Here is a 10,749-nt window from a genome sequence, read left to right as displayed (position 1 = left end):
TACCTTTCAGATCACGAGCGTATATGTGCCCAGACTTATGTGCAATGGCGTAATGTAATAAAACTAGGTACCTACCTACCTACTAATTATTCTAATCCCCTCCCAATATTCTTAGGTAAATATTATGTGTATTAGCTGTGCCTATTAAAGATCCCTTTGCAATCGAGTAGACACAGATGGGATTGACGAAGGGCACAGATTATACATTGAGGAAGGAGTTATACATGCAGATGTCAAATCGCGTTAAGTGATCGTATTTAGTACAAAACCTCATTTAGAAGGCTTACTAGTGGGAGGACCTCTAGTGAGTCCGCCCTGCCTATTTCTGCCGTGGAGCAGTAATACATTTCGGTTGAAGGGTGGGGCAGCCGTTGTGACTATACTGAGACCTTAGAACTTATATCTCAAGATGGGTGGCGCATTTACGTTGTAATGTCTATGGGCTCCAGTAACCACTTAACACCAGGTGGGATGAGAGCTCTTTCATCCATCTAAGCAATAAAAAAAAAGAACAGAAGCACAGAGCCCCGCTCACCTTGACTCACAATAGTAATGACTAAGCAGAGTACCATCCGCCAGGTGCCGACAAGGCTTGGAACATTCTAGTTTAAGCTGAAAATTAACTGTCATGCATCATCGTTTCCATAGCAACGCATAGTCAGTTTTTCCCTGTCTAATTGCTGGTAGCTTAAGGCTGATAGGTAATTCCAACTACGAATGGCTTGATGAGTGAATTCACGAGGCTCAGTCTGGGATGGTATAGTAACGACCAAGGTATCTGAAACATCAATCCCAGAGAAGTCTAACGATTTTACTTCGACCCAAAAGATTATTACATTTTGCAAAGTGCTTTGAAAGCGATCTATTTTGAATAACGGTCGTCTTTTGGCTCAATGGAATACGACTTACTGCAAATAAATCATTATATAAATTAAATTAAAATTACTTTAACTATTTAATCGCGCGTTTATTATTGACATTATGGCGAGGTGACAGGATGTTTTTTTTTTAACTACATTTTTGCATCTTTACAGGGGGGCCATTTAAAGTTTGAAAATTGGATAAAATATCATAACAAAAAAAACTTCATTAGCTATTTGAATGGAGTAAATTTACTAGAAGCTCAATAATTAAAAACATCGAACTGTTGATGCTAATCTCGATATATAAAAATGAATTGCTGTTAGTCTCGCTAAAACTCGAGAACGGCTGGACCGATTTTGCTAATTTTGGTCTTGAATTATTGGTAAAAGTCCAGAGAAGGTTTAAAAGGTAAGATAAATATGAATATGCTCGGAATTAAATAAAAATAACAATTTTGTTTTCCCGTTGATGTCCTCCCGTCAGACGGATTCCTTTTGTTTGTGTCTTTTATTTATCGATTAAGGCACTACGAAGTCTGCCGGGTCAGCTAGTGCCAAATAAAACGCACCATTAATTACAAAGACAACTGTCGCTTAAGTCAAATAGCCTTTCACCCCTCGATAATATCGTAGTCCGAAAACTTTAAAGTATTGGAAATAATATAATGACAACAATAAAAGAGAGATTATACCGCAAATGTTTTTTTTCATTTTCGCCTACGAATCGTGAAAAGCAAAGAAAATATCATTAATGTTGTCTTTGCTTTTTTCATGACTTTAATTAATACTTCCGGAATTCAATTAAAAAGATTTCTTATAAATTAAATAGTTCAAAGGTAAATTCGAGTTTTTTTTTTATTGCTTAGATGGGTGGACGAGCTCACAGCCCACCTGGTTTTAAGTGGTTACTGGAGCCCATGGACATCTACAACGTAAATGCGCCACCCACCGTGAGATATAAGTTTCTAAGATCTCTGTATAGTTACAACGGCTGCCCCACCCTTCAAACCGAAACGCATTACTGCTTCACGGCAGAAATAGGCAAGGCGGTGGTACCTACCCGCGCGGACTCACAAGAGGTCCTACCACCAGTAATTACGCAAATTATAATTTTGCGGGTTTCACTTTTATTACACGATGTTATTCCTTCACCGTGGAAGTCAATCGTGAACATTTGTTGAGTACGTAATTCATTAGAAAAATTGATACCCGCCTGGGATTCGAACACAGGTGCATCGCTCAACACGAATGCACCGGACGTCTTATCTCTTAGGCCACGACGAGTCCACTGAGTTTCTTCTCAGTGGGTCGCGTTTCCGATCCGGTGGTGGATTCTGCGAAGCACTGCTCTTGCTAGGGCCAGTGTCAGCAACACCGTCAGGTTTGAGCCCCGTGAGCTTAACTACTAGCCCAGTGACGCTGATATGGTCTCTCTAGACCATCAGCAAAGGTAAAGGTAAATTCACCATATTCAAAGCAATTTGTTGTTTAAATATTGTGTATTATGGACAACAATAAAAATTTAAATTTAAATTTTAATATTTACGTATGTAATACATTGTAAATGTTGATACCGCTTTCAGTATTAATGGAAACTGTGAAAAAAATAAACGAATAAATAATAAAAGAAATGTTTTCTACTCATTACCTATTTATTCATCGTTCACACCATAACAGTTCCAAATGTTTACTAAATAGAATATAAGGGACAAAACAAGAATGTGCTTTACTGGTGGTAGGACCTCTAGTGAGTCCGCACGGGTAGGTACCACCACCCTGCCTATTTCTACCGTGAAGCAGTAATGCGTTTCGTCTCGAAGGGTGGAGCAGCCGTTGTAACTATACTGAGACCTTAGAACTTATATCTCAAGGTTGGTGGCGCATTTACGTTGTAGATATCTATGGGCTCCAGTAACCACTTAACACCAGGTGGGCTGTGAGCTCGTCAATCCATATAGGTAATAAAAAAAATATTTAAATACAAAATTTACGGAGCTGTACAATTTGAGTCATAATTTAGCAGTGGATGAGAGTTTGACGATGTGAAAGGGCTGGCTTGATATAAACCAGTTCATTCCTAACAAGGCAGCGACAATTGGGATCAAATTGCCAGCTGCTGTGCGTAAATATTGGTGTCCGTGACTATCACTTCCATAATTTCACGACCCAATATGGCAATAAATGATTCATATGGAGTCGCGAAAGAAACCGTTGGACCACTCATTTCGGGGAAAGGTTCTATTTGAGGAATCAACACATTTCTCCATTCGAATTTAAATTTATTATTAGGTTCGAATGTTGACGTCGGTGAGGCGTCCATTGGGGCAGACGTGGATAGACGAAGAGGTTGAGGCCACTCCAAATTAATATTAAGCCTCTCCGCTTCTGTTTCAACTTCCTCATCCTCTTCGTCCAGCCACATCCTGGTCGACCGGGGCACCAGCGGCGGCTGCACAATATCTTCGTCCTCTCCCTCAGTCTTCTTCGCTGCCTGAAAGGAAAAAAGTTATAAGATATGGTTTCGATTTTAATACCTATTTTACTTTCGCGAGTATTGATAAAAAGTTGATGTCATAATGTACTTACCGTAATTCAGCAGAGCTGTAATTTCGTCTTCGCGAAGAGGACGAGAGATCGAGAGGACGAAGGAATACTACAAAATAGAAAGAATATATTTTAATCTCTATATATAAAAATGAATTGCTGTTTGTTCGTTAGTCTCGCTAAAACTCGAGAACGGCTGGACCGATTTGGCTAATTTTGGTCTTGAATTATTCGTGGAAGTCCAGGGAAGGTTTAAAAGGTGAAAAAATATAAAAAAGCTTGGAATTATATAAAAGCAAGCAATTTTGTTTTTCCTTTGATGTGTCCCCTTGACGTGTCTTTTATTTATCGATTGAGGCACTACGAAGTCTGCTGGGTCAGCTAGTAACATATATATAAAAAAAAATACGTATAAAAATATGTTTATTTGCATGTGTAAAAAATTTATACTTAAACAGGCCGCTCGGTGGCCGGGGTGGTGGCTTCGCTAGTACGGGGCCGCTCCGTGACCGGGGTGCTGGCCCAGCTACTCCCAGGCCCACATTCTAAGTATCTACAAAAAAAATATATTTAAGAAATGAGTACAAAATAAAATAAAAAAATCAAGTAAGGCACCTCCTCATCTCAAAATGCAAGTTTTTCTTTGATTTAAAAATAAACAAATAATCTACATATATGTAACTAGTCAGGTCATAAGTATTGTCACACAGTAAAAACTTTTCTTTTAGAATGCTGGCCACAAAAAAGTTTATTGAATTCGAATTTCGAATTGTTCATGAAAATAAAAATGTATACTTTTAGAATTTTACTCATTTTTAAATATGGAGTGGACGCTTAAAGAAGACCGTGTTGCAGATATTGCGTTGCATCGTTGCGGTTACGCGCCAATTCAATTTTTTAACATACTGAAAAATTTGAATATAACCAAAAGATTCGTTTATCGTACCATCAAATGATACAATGAAGACTCTAGTGTAGATGACAGGTCAAGAAGTGGTCGCCCTCGGTCTGTTAGGACTCCAGCAGTGATAAAAGCTGTGAAGGCGCGAATTCAAAGAAATCCCAAACGTAAGCAGAAACTGTTGGCCCTTCAGATGGGGTTAAGCAGAACCACGGTGAAAAGGGTGTTAAATGAAGACTTAGGGCTTCGGGCATATCGAAGAAAAACAGGACATCGTTTGAATGCTCGTCTAATGGACCTGAGACTGAAGAGATGCTGCGCTTTGTTGAAGCGGTACGCGGGAAAAAAATATCGGGAAATTCTTTTTTCGGATGAAAAATTTTTTACCGTAGAAGAGAGCTACAACAAACAAAATGATAAGGTGTACGCACACAGTAGTGAAGAAGCGAGCAACCGTATTCCGCGTGTCCAACGAGGTCATTTTCCATCCTCGCTCATGGTATCGTTGGGAGTTTCTTATTGGGGCTTAACAGAGGTACATTTTTGTGAGTAAGGTGTAAAAACGAATGCAGTTGTGTATCAAAATACAGTCCTGATGAACCTTGTGGAACCTGTTTCTCATACCATGTTCAATAACAGGCACTGGGTATTCCAACATAATTCAGCGCCAGCTCATAGAGCGAAGAGCACACAAGACTGGCTGGCGGCGCGTGAAATCGACTTCATCCGGCACGAAGACTGGCCCTCCTCCAGTCCAGATTTGAATCCGTTAGATTACAAGATATGGCAACACTTGGAGGAAAAGGCGTGCTCAAAGCCTCATCCCAATTTGGAGAACTCAAGACATCCTTGATTAAGGCAGCCGCCGATATTGACATGGACCCCGTTCGTGCTGCGATAGACGACTGGCCGCGCAGATTGAAGGCCTGTATTCAAAATCACGGAGGTCATTTTGAATAAACTTTAGTGTCATAAGAATCTATGTTTTGTTAAGTTCATTTTGGTATATGAATGGTTACATAATGAATAAACTTGTTTCAATTATTTTACATTAAACATGTGACAGAATTTATGACCTGACTAGGTATATATAAAATGAATTACTGTTCGTTAGTCTCGCTAAAACTCGAGAACGGCTGGACCGATTTGACTAATTTTGGTCTTGAATTATATGTGTTAGTCCAGAGAAGGTTTAAAAGGTAGATAAATATGAAAAGCTGGGAATTAAATAAAAATAACAATTTTGTTTTTCCTTTGACGTGTCCCCCGTCGGACGGATTTCTTTTGTTGGTTTTAAGATTACTTTATTCAAAAGTTTGCTCTTTTATTTATCGATTGAGGCACTACGAAGTCAGCTAGTTATTGAATAAAAATTTAATAAATTTAATGGCTCAAAAATTTCGTTTCTGTTGTATATTTTTCATTATTTATAAAATAGGTTATATTATTGAATAATATAGTTACATGGCACCGAAACATCCATGTCCGAAGTCGGAAGGTCCGATCTCCACAATTCCGATCTGAAAACAAAGCTACAGATACTGTTTTGCTGTTAAAAAACTTTAAAATTTTTAAAAGTACCAGAATACCTACACACCTTGGGTGTTTCGTGACCTTAGGAGGGAGTACCCTTACCCTCTTAGGGTGCCGTGGGTTCTCCTATGGTTGGCCGGGTGGCAACTCTTCAATAGACATTGATTGAAGTCTGAAATGCATATTAGCATTAAATTAAATATATGAAATGAGCTTGTGTAAAAAGTTGTAGATGTATCTGGGCTTCGGTAACCACTTAAAATCAGGTAGGCCGTGAGCTCGTCCACGCATCAATGCAATAAAACAAACAAACAAAAAAAGCTGTAGATGTATATGGGCTTCGGTAACCACTTAACATCAGGTGGGCCGTGAGCTCGTCACAAACAAACAAAAATTAATAAAAATAAGGGTAATTACGATTCAGAGGCCGAAGGCCGGGCTTGGTGGCGACTACCATCACGCGTCCGGATACGTCAACCGCCACCACGACCACCTCTACCTCGGCCACGGGCTGCATCACGTTGACTGGAAATAAAAAAGTATAAATTAGTTCAAGATCCAATCACTGGTATAAAATTTAAAAAAATCAAATACCTAAAACAAAAAAAAGTATGAAATTCAAATACCGTATGTGCATTTGTTCAACAGCGGCAATTTTGTTATACCGGTCACTCACATTCGCACGAATACGCAAACCCACAAGTGTAGGACGACATTTGCAAATGATTATGAAAAGTTTTCCCTGCATTCGCGGTTTTCCAAACTAGTCGGTTTTTTAACGGACATCTAAGCGCGCGAACCGCGATCCTTCGCGTAGTCTCCCACACATTCGTGTGATCAGTTGCGCCTGGTTGCGCCCACGACTGCGAAGGTAACGGACGTTTCGCCATTTTCTTTCGTGACGTCTACTGTGTAGCGTACCTTCATCATGGATTGGAACAACACCAAGGTGATGGAGTTCATTGAACTCCTGCAAAATGAATCGACCATATGGGACCCTCAAAAGAAATCCCATAAAAATAGGATGGCCATTAATAGCGCCTGGGAAATAATTAAAAACTCTTTTTCTCTTCAATGTTCTATTGACGAATTAAAAAAGAAGAGAAATTCGTGAGACATTCGTAAACAAGTGTAGGAAGAAGCGCAAACTGGTTCGCAAATTGAATACCCAACAATTTGCACAGCCGCTAAGTTTGCGAATGAATGTCTAACAGCCCTTCACATTCACAAACATTCGTATTTTACGAATGTTCGCGCGCATGTGAGTAGCCGGCATTACGCAAAACCCGGTCTGTTACTAATAAGGTTATTACACTTGGCTGAATTCAGACGTCTGAATTCAGAAGCAAATTTAGAAGCTTCTGATTACACTGTTCTAAATTCAGTTACTGAATCAATTGTCAGTTTGAACACGACGAAGTGAGACGTGTCGTGTGCGTAAGAGGATGGCCCCAGTATTGTTAAACAACAACAATTTTTTTGTTTTTATGATTTGTTTCAATTTCTCAAAATAAAAAACAATAAAAACAAGAATATCGGTGAAGAAATATTTATTGCTGTGCGGAATGTTAGCAAATATGAACATTATGAGCGATTTAGAACCAGCAGACTTCAGAAATTATCTATAGGGTAGACCGAGGCGAATCGGATCAATGGGTGAATCGGATCAAAATAAGAAATTCTTAAATATTTAGGATAACGCGTTGAAATAGAATACAGGCGACTACTGTTTTTTGACCCTCTACCATCCCGCATCTCCCACCATCGGTAGTGCTTTGATTAAATTAGTACATCAGTGTGTCAGCTCTGTTCGCTTAAGCAAGGTATTTGTGTGCGTTACAATTTTCGCGCTCATCTAAGGTAAGTACTTACTAAAAAAATTTGGTATTAATGGATTTGTATTAAAACTTTGAATTTTATGGCTTATATTGATTGGGAACGGGTTCTATTTTAGAAAAAAATATAGTTTTTAAGCACAATGTCATTGGTTAATGTGTAAAATACGCATTTAAAAGTCTTTAATATGGGGTTATTCGGATCACGTCTTCGGGGGCGAATTGGATCGCTTTTTTAAATGAAGTTAATAGATACATTTTTATTTCATCGTAGATCGTTCGCAGGTATACAATAAAGACAAATGTGGGAGAATGGTCCCAAGTAAATTGAGAGAAGCTGCAAATAAAATCCTGGCCAAAGAGTTCACGTTACGTCGGGCTGCTATGATTTACGAATAACCATACACAAGTTTACAAAAGGTAGTTTCTTTCTCCGGGGGTGTCAATACCACTAAAACACGTGGTAGACAGCCAATCTGAGATGAGACACTGCTGAAGATGCTGAAAAGATTTTAGCTGCCGTTTACTGTACTTGGCGACTTGTGGCTTTCGAATTACAACCAATCTGGTTCATAAATATTTGTTTCAATTCGCAGAACGTCAGAACATTCAACGCAAATTTAACAAATAAGTAGGAATGGCTGGTCAGGACTGGTTTCATCGCTTTATGAAAATAAATAAGGAGTTAACTTTTCGGAAACCAGAAGGATTGTCAAGAGCAAGAATAGACGGCATGAAAAGGGAAAAGTAGCTGAATTCTATAAGGCTGGAAACAGTATTATACAAGACTAATTTAAGAGGAAGACTGGAATGATTGTACAATGTCGACGAGAAAATTACAAAATAAATTTTACATTTGACATCACCCCAGAGTAAGAGTAATTTCCTCGAATAAGACGCTAACAGTAAACAAAAGACTGACAAAAAAGCTGTGGATAAAGAAAAAATGACCGATGACAATGTAAAGGAGAAGAATAACAGAACGCTTAGAATAAAAATCAAAGGTTTATCTTCAAAACAGAGAGATTCGCATTGTATTAATAAACTGAAAAATTCATTCATCCACCATCAGCAGATTGGATTCAGTGCCATGCATACGAAGAATGGTGCCATGAAAAATGTGCTTATATAGGAGGGGGGAAAGGCGCAATGTATGTGATTTATGTATTAGTAATGACTAATTGTTCTTATTATTTATTATAAAAAAATATATGATTCCAAAGCTCATAGTCTTAAGAAATTTTTAATTTAAATATTTATTTCGCACGATCCCATTCGCCCCGAGAATTGGGGCGATTCGGATATTTCTGTGTTTCAAGTTTTTAGTTTATAATTTAAAGAATTTATGAACAATTTAAGTTTTAAAATGTTTATCGGGTAGCTGGATTGTTGCTGATTTCAATTATATCAATAAAAGTTCATAAATTACATTTTTGTATGATTTACATAACCTCAAAAAAATTTTGATCCGATTCACCTCGGTCTACCCTAAATGGATTCGATCTCGTTTGATCTAATATTAAACCTTGTGACACCGTTTATTCAAAAGCAGAATACTATCCTACAATAGTTTAATACATATCTATTACATATCTAATTCTACGATAGTATAGGTCCAAAAGAAATACTGGTTGTAACATTAAGATTTCTTGCAACAGGAAATTCGTATAAAGATTTAAAATTTAGTTCCTCAATATCCCAACCCCTGATGACAAAAAGTATCCCTGAAACATGTCGGGCTATTTATAAATGTCTGGCATATTAAATAAAGGCGACCGAAATTAATACTTTTTATTCAGAAGCAAAAAACAAACTAAAACGTCCTCACGCACGGAGAGCTATAGGCCGCATAATCTATGGACTGAAGCCATTCAGTAACTACCTCCATGACGACCTGGACTTAGAGTTATCGGTAAGTATTTACAGTCGGCGTCGATGCGCCACTTCGTTAAAGCGGCACGACACGAGAACCCTCTCATCGTGGCCGTTGGTAACTACATTCCCGATCCTGCGGACAGAATGGAAAGCAGTCGACGTCGCCCAAAACACGTCATTTCGGATCCTCCCGATCCACTAACGGTGCTTCAAGCACCGGTCACCGTTCTCGTCGAACCCGTCGCTTGCGACAAAGGGCTCCACGAGTAAATTAACCCTCAGACACAGCCCACTGAGTTTCTCGCCGGATCTTCTCAGTGGGTCGCGTGTCCGATCCGGTGGTAGATTCTACGAAGCACGGCTCTTGCTAGGGTTCGTGTTAGCAACGTCGTCATGTTTGAACCCCGTGAGCTCACCTACTAGTTAAGGTTACGCTGGAATAGCCTCCCAAGGCTACCAGCTTAGGTAGGATAAAAAAAAAACGGCATGCGACGGGTTCGACGAGAACGGTGACCGATGCTTGAGGTACCTAAAAGCACCGTTAGTAGATCGGGAGGATCCAAAATGACGTGTTTGGGGCGACGTCGACTGCTTTCCATTCTTTCCGCAGGATCGGGAATGTAGTTACCAACGGCCACGATGAGAGGGTTCTCGTGTCGTGCCGCTTTGTCGAAGTGATTTACAAAAAGTGTTTGAACTCCTCCTCCGTGCGTCGAATTCCTCAGTTCTGATTATACCTTTATTGAGCACTTTTGTTAGGACTATGTTCCTCCATTCACTTCTGTCCTCCTCGCAGTGGATAGCGACATTGATGCTGGATTCCAAAGTCGTCTTAATCTGATCGGACCAGCGCATGGGACTACGCCCCCTAGGCCTCTTTCCTTCCACTTTGCCGGTGATGAGAAGTCTTTCGAGATTGTCACCCTGTTTCCTCGCAACGTGACCGAAAAACTAAAATCCTACGTAGGCAAATGGTGGAGAGTCTTTAACGGTTTGAACAGACATTTGAATTTAAAAATGACACTTTTTTCATAATGTTGCCATTTAAAAAAAATGATTTTAGTAAAATATTCTTACAATTTTAACAATACTTTGGGTCGTGTAATTTATGGAAAATAAATGATGAAAATTTATTTTAAGTAGGTAGTTATTAAAAAACTACACAATTTCTTTCATTACTTCTTAGATATGTGTGTAT

The sequence above is a fragment of the Bombyx mandarina genome, chromosome 26 (genome assembly GCF_030267445.1).
Source record: "Bombyx mandarina strain Sakado chromosome 26, ASM3026744v2".
NCBI classification, from domain to species: Eukaryota; Metazoa; Arthropoda; class Insecta; order Lepidoptera; family Bombycidae; genus Bombyx; species Bombyx mandarina.
Note: the sequence above shows the minus strand (reverse complement) of the source record.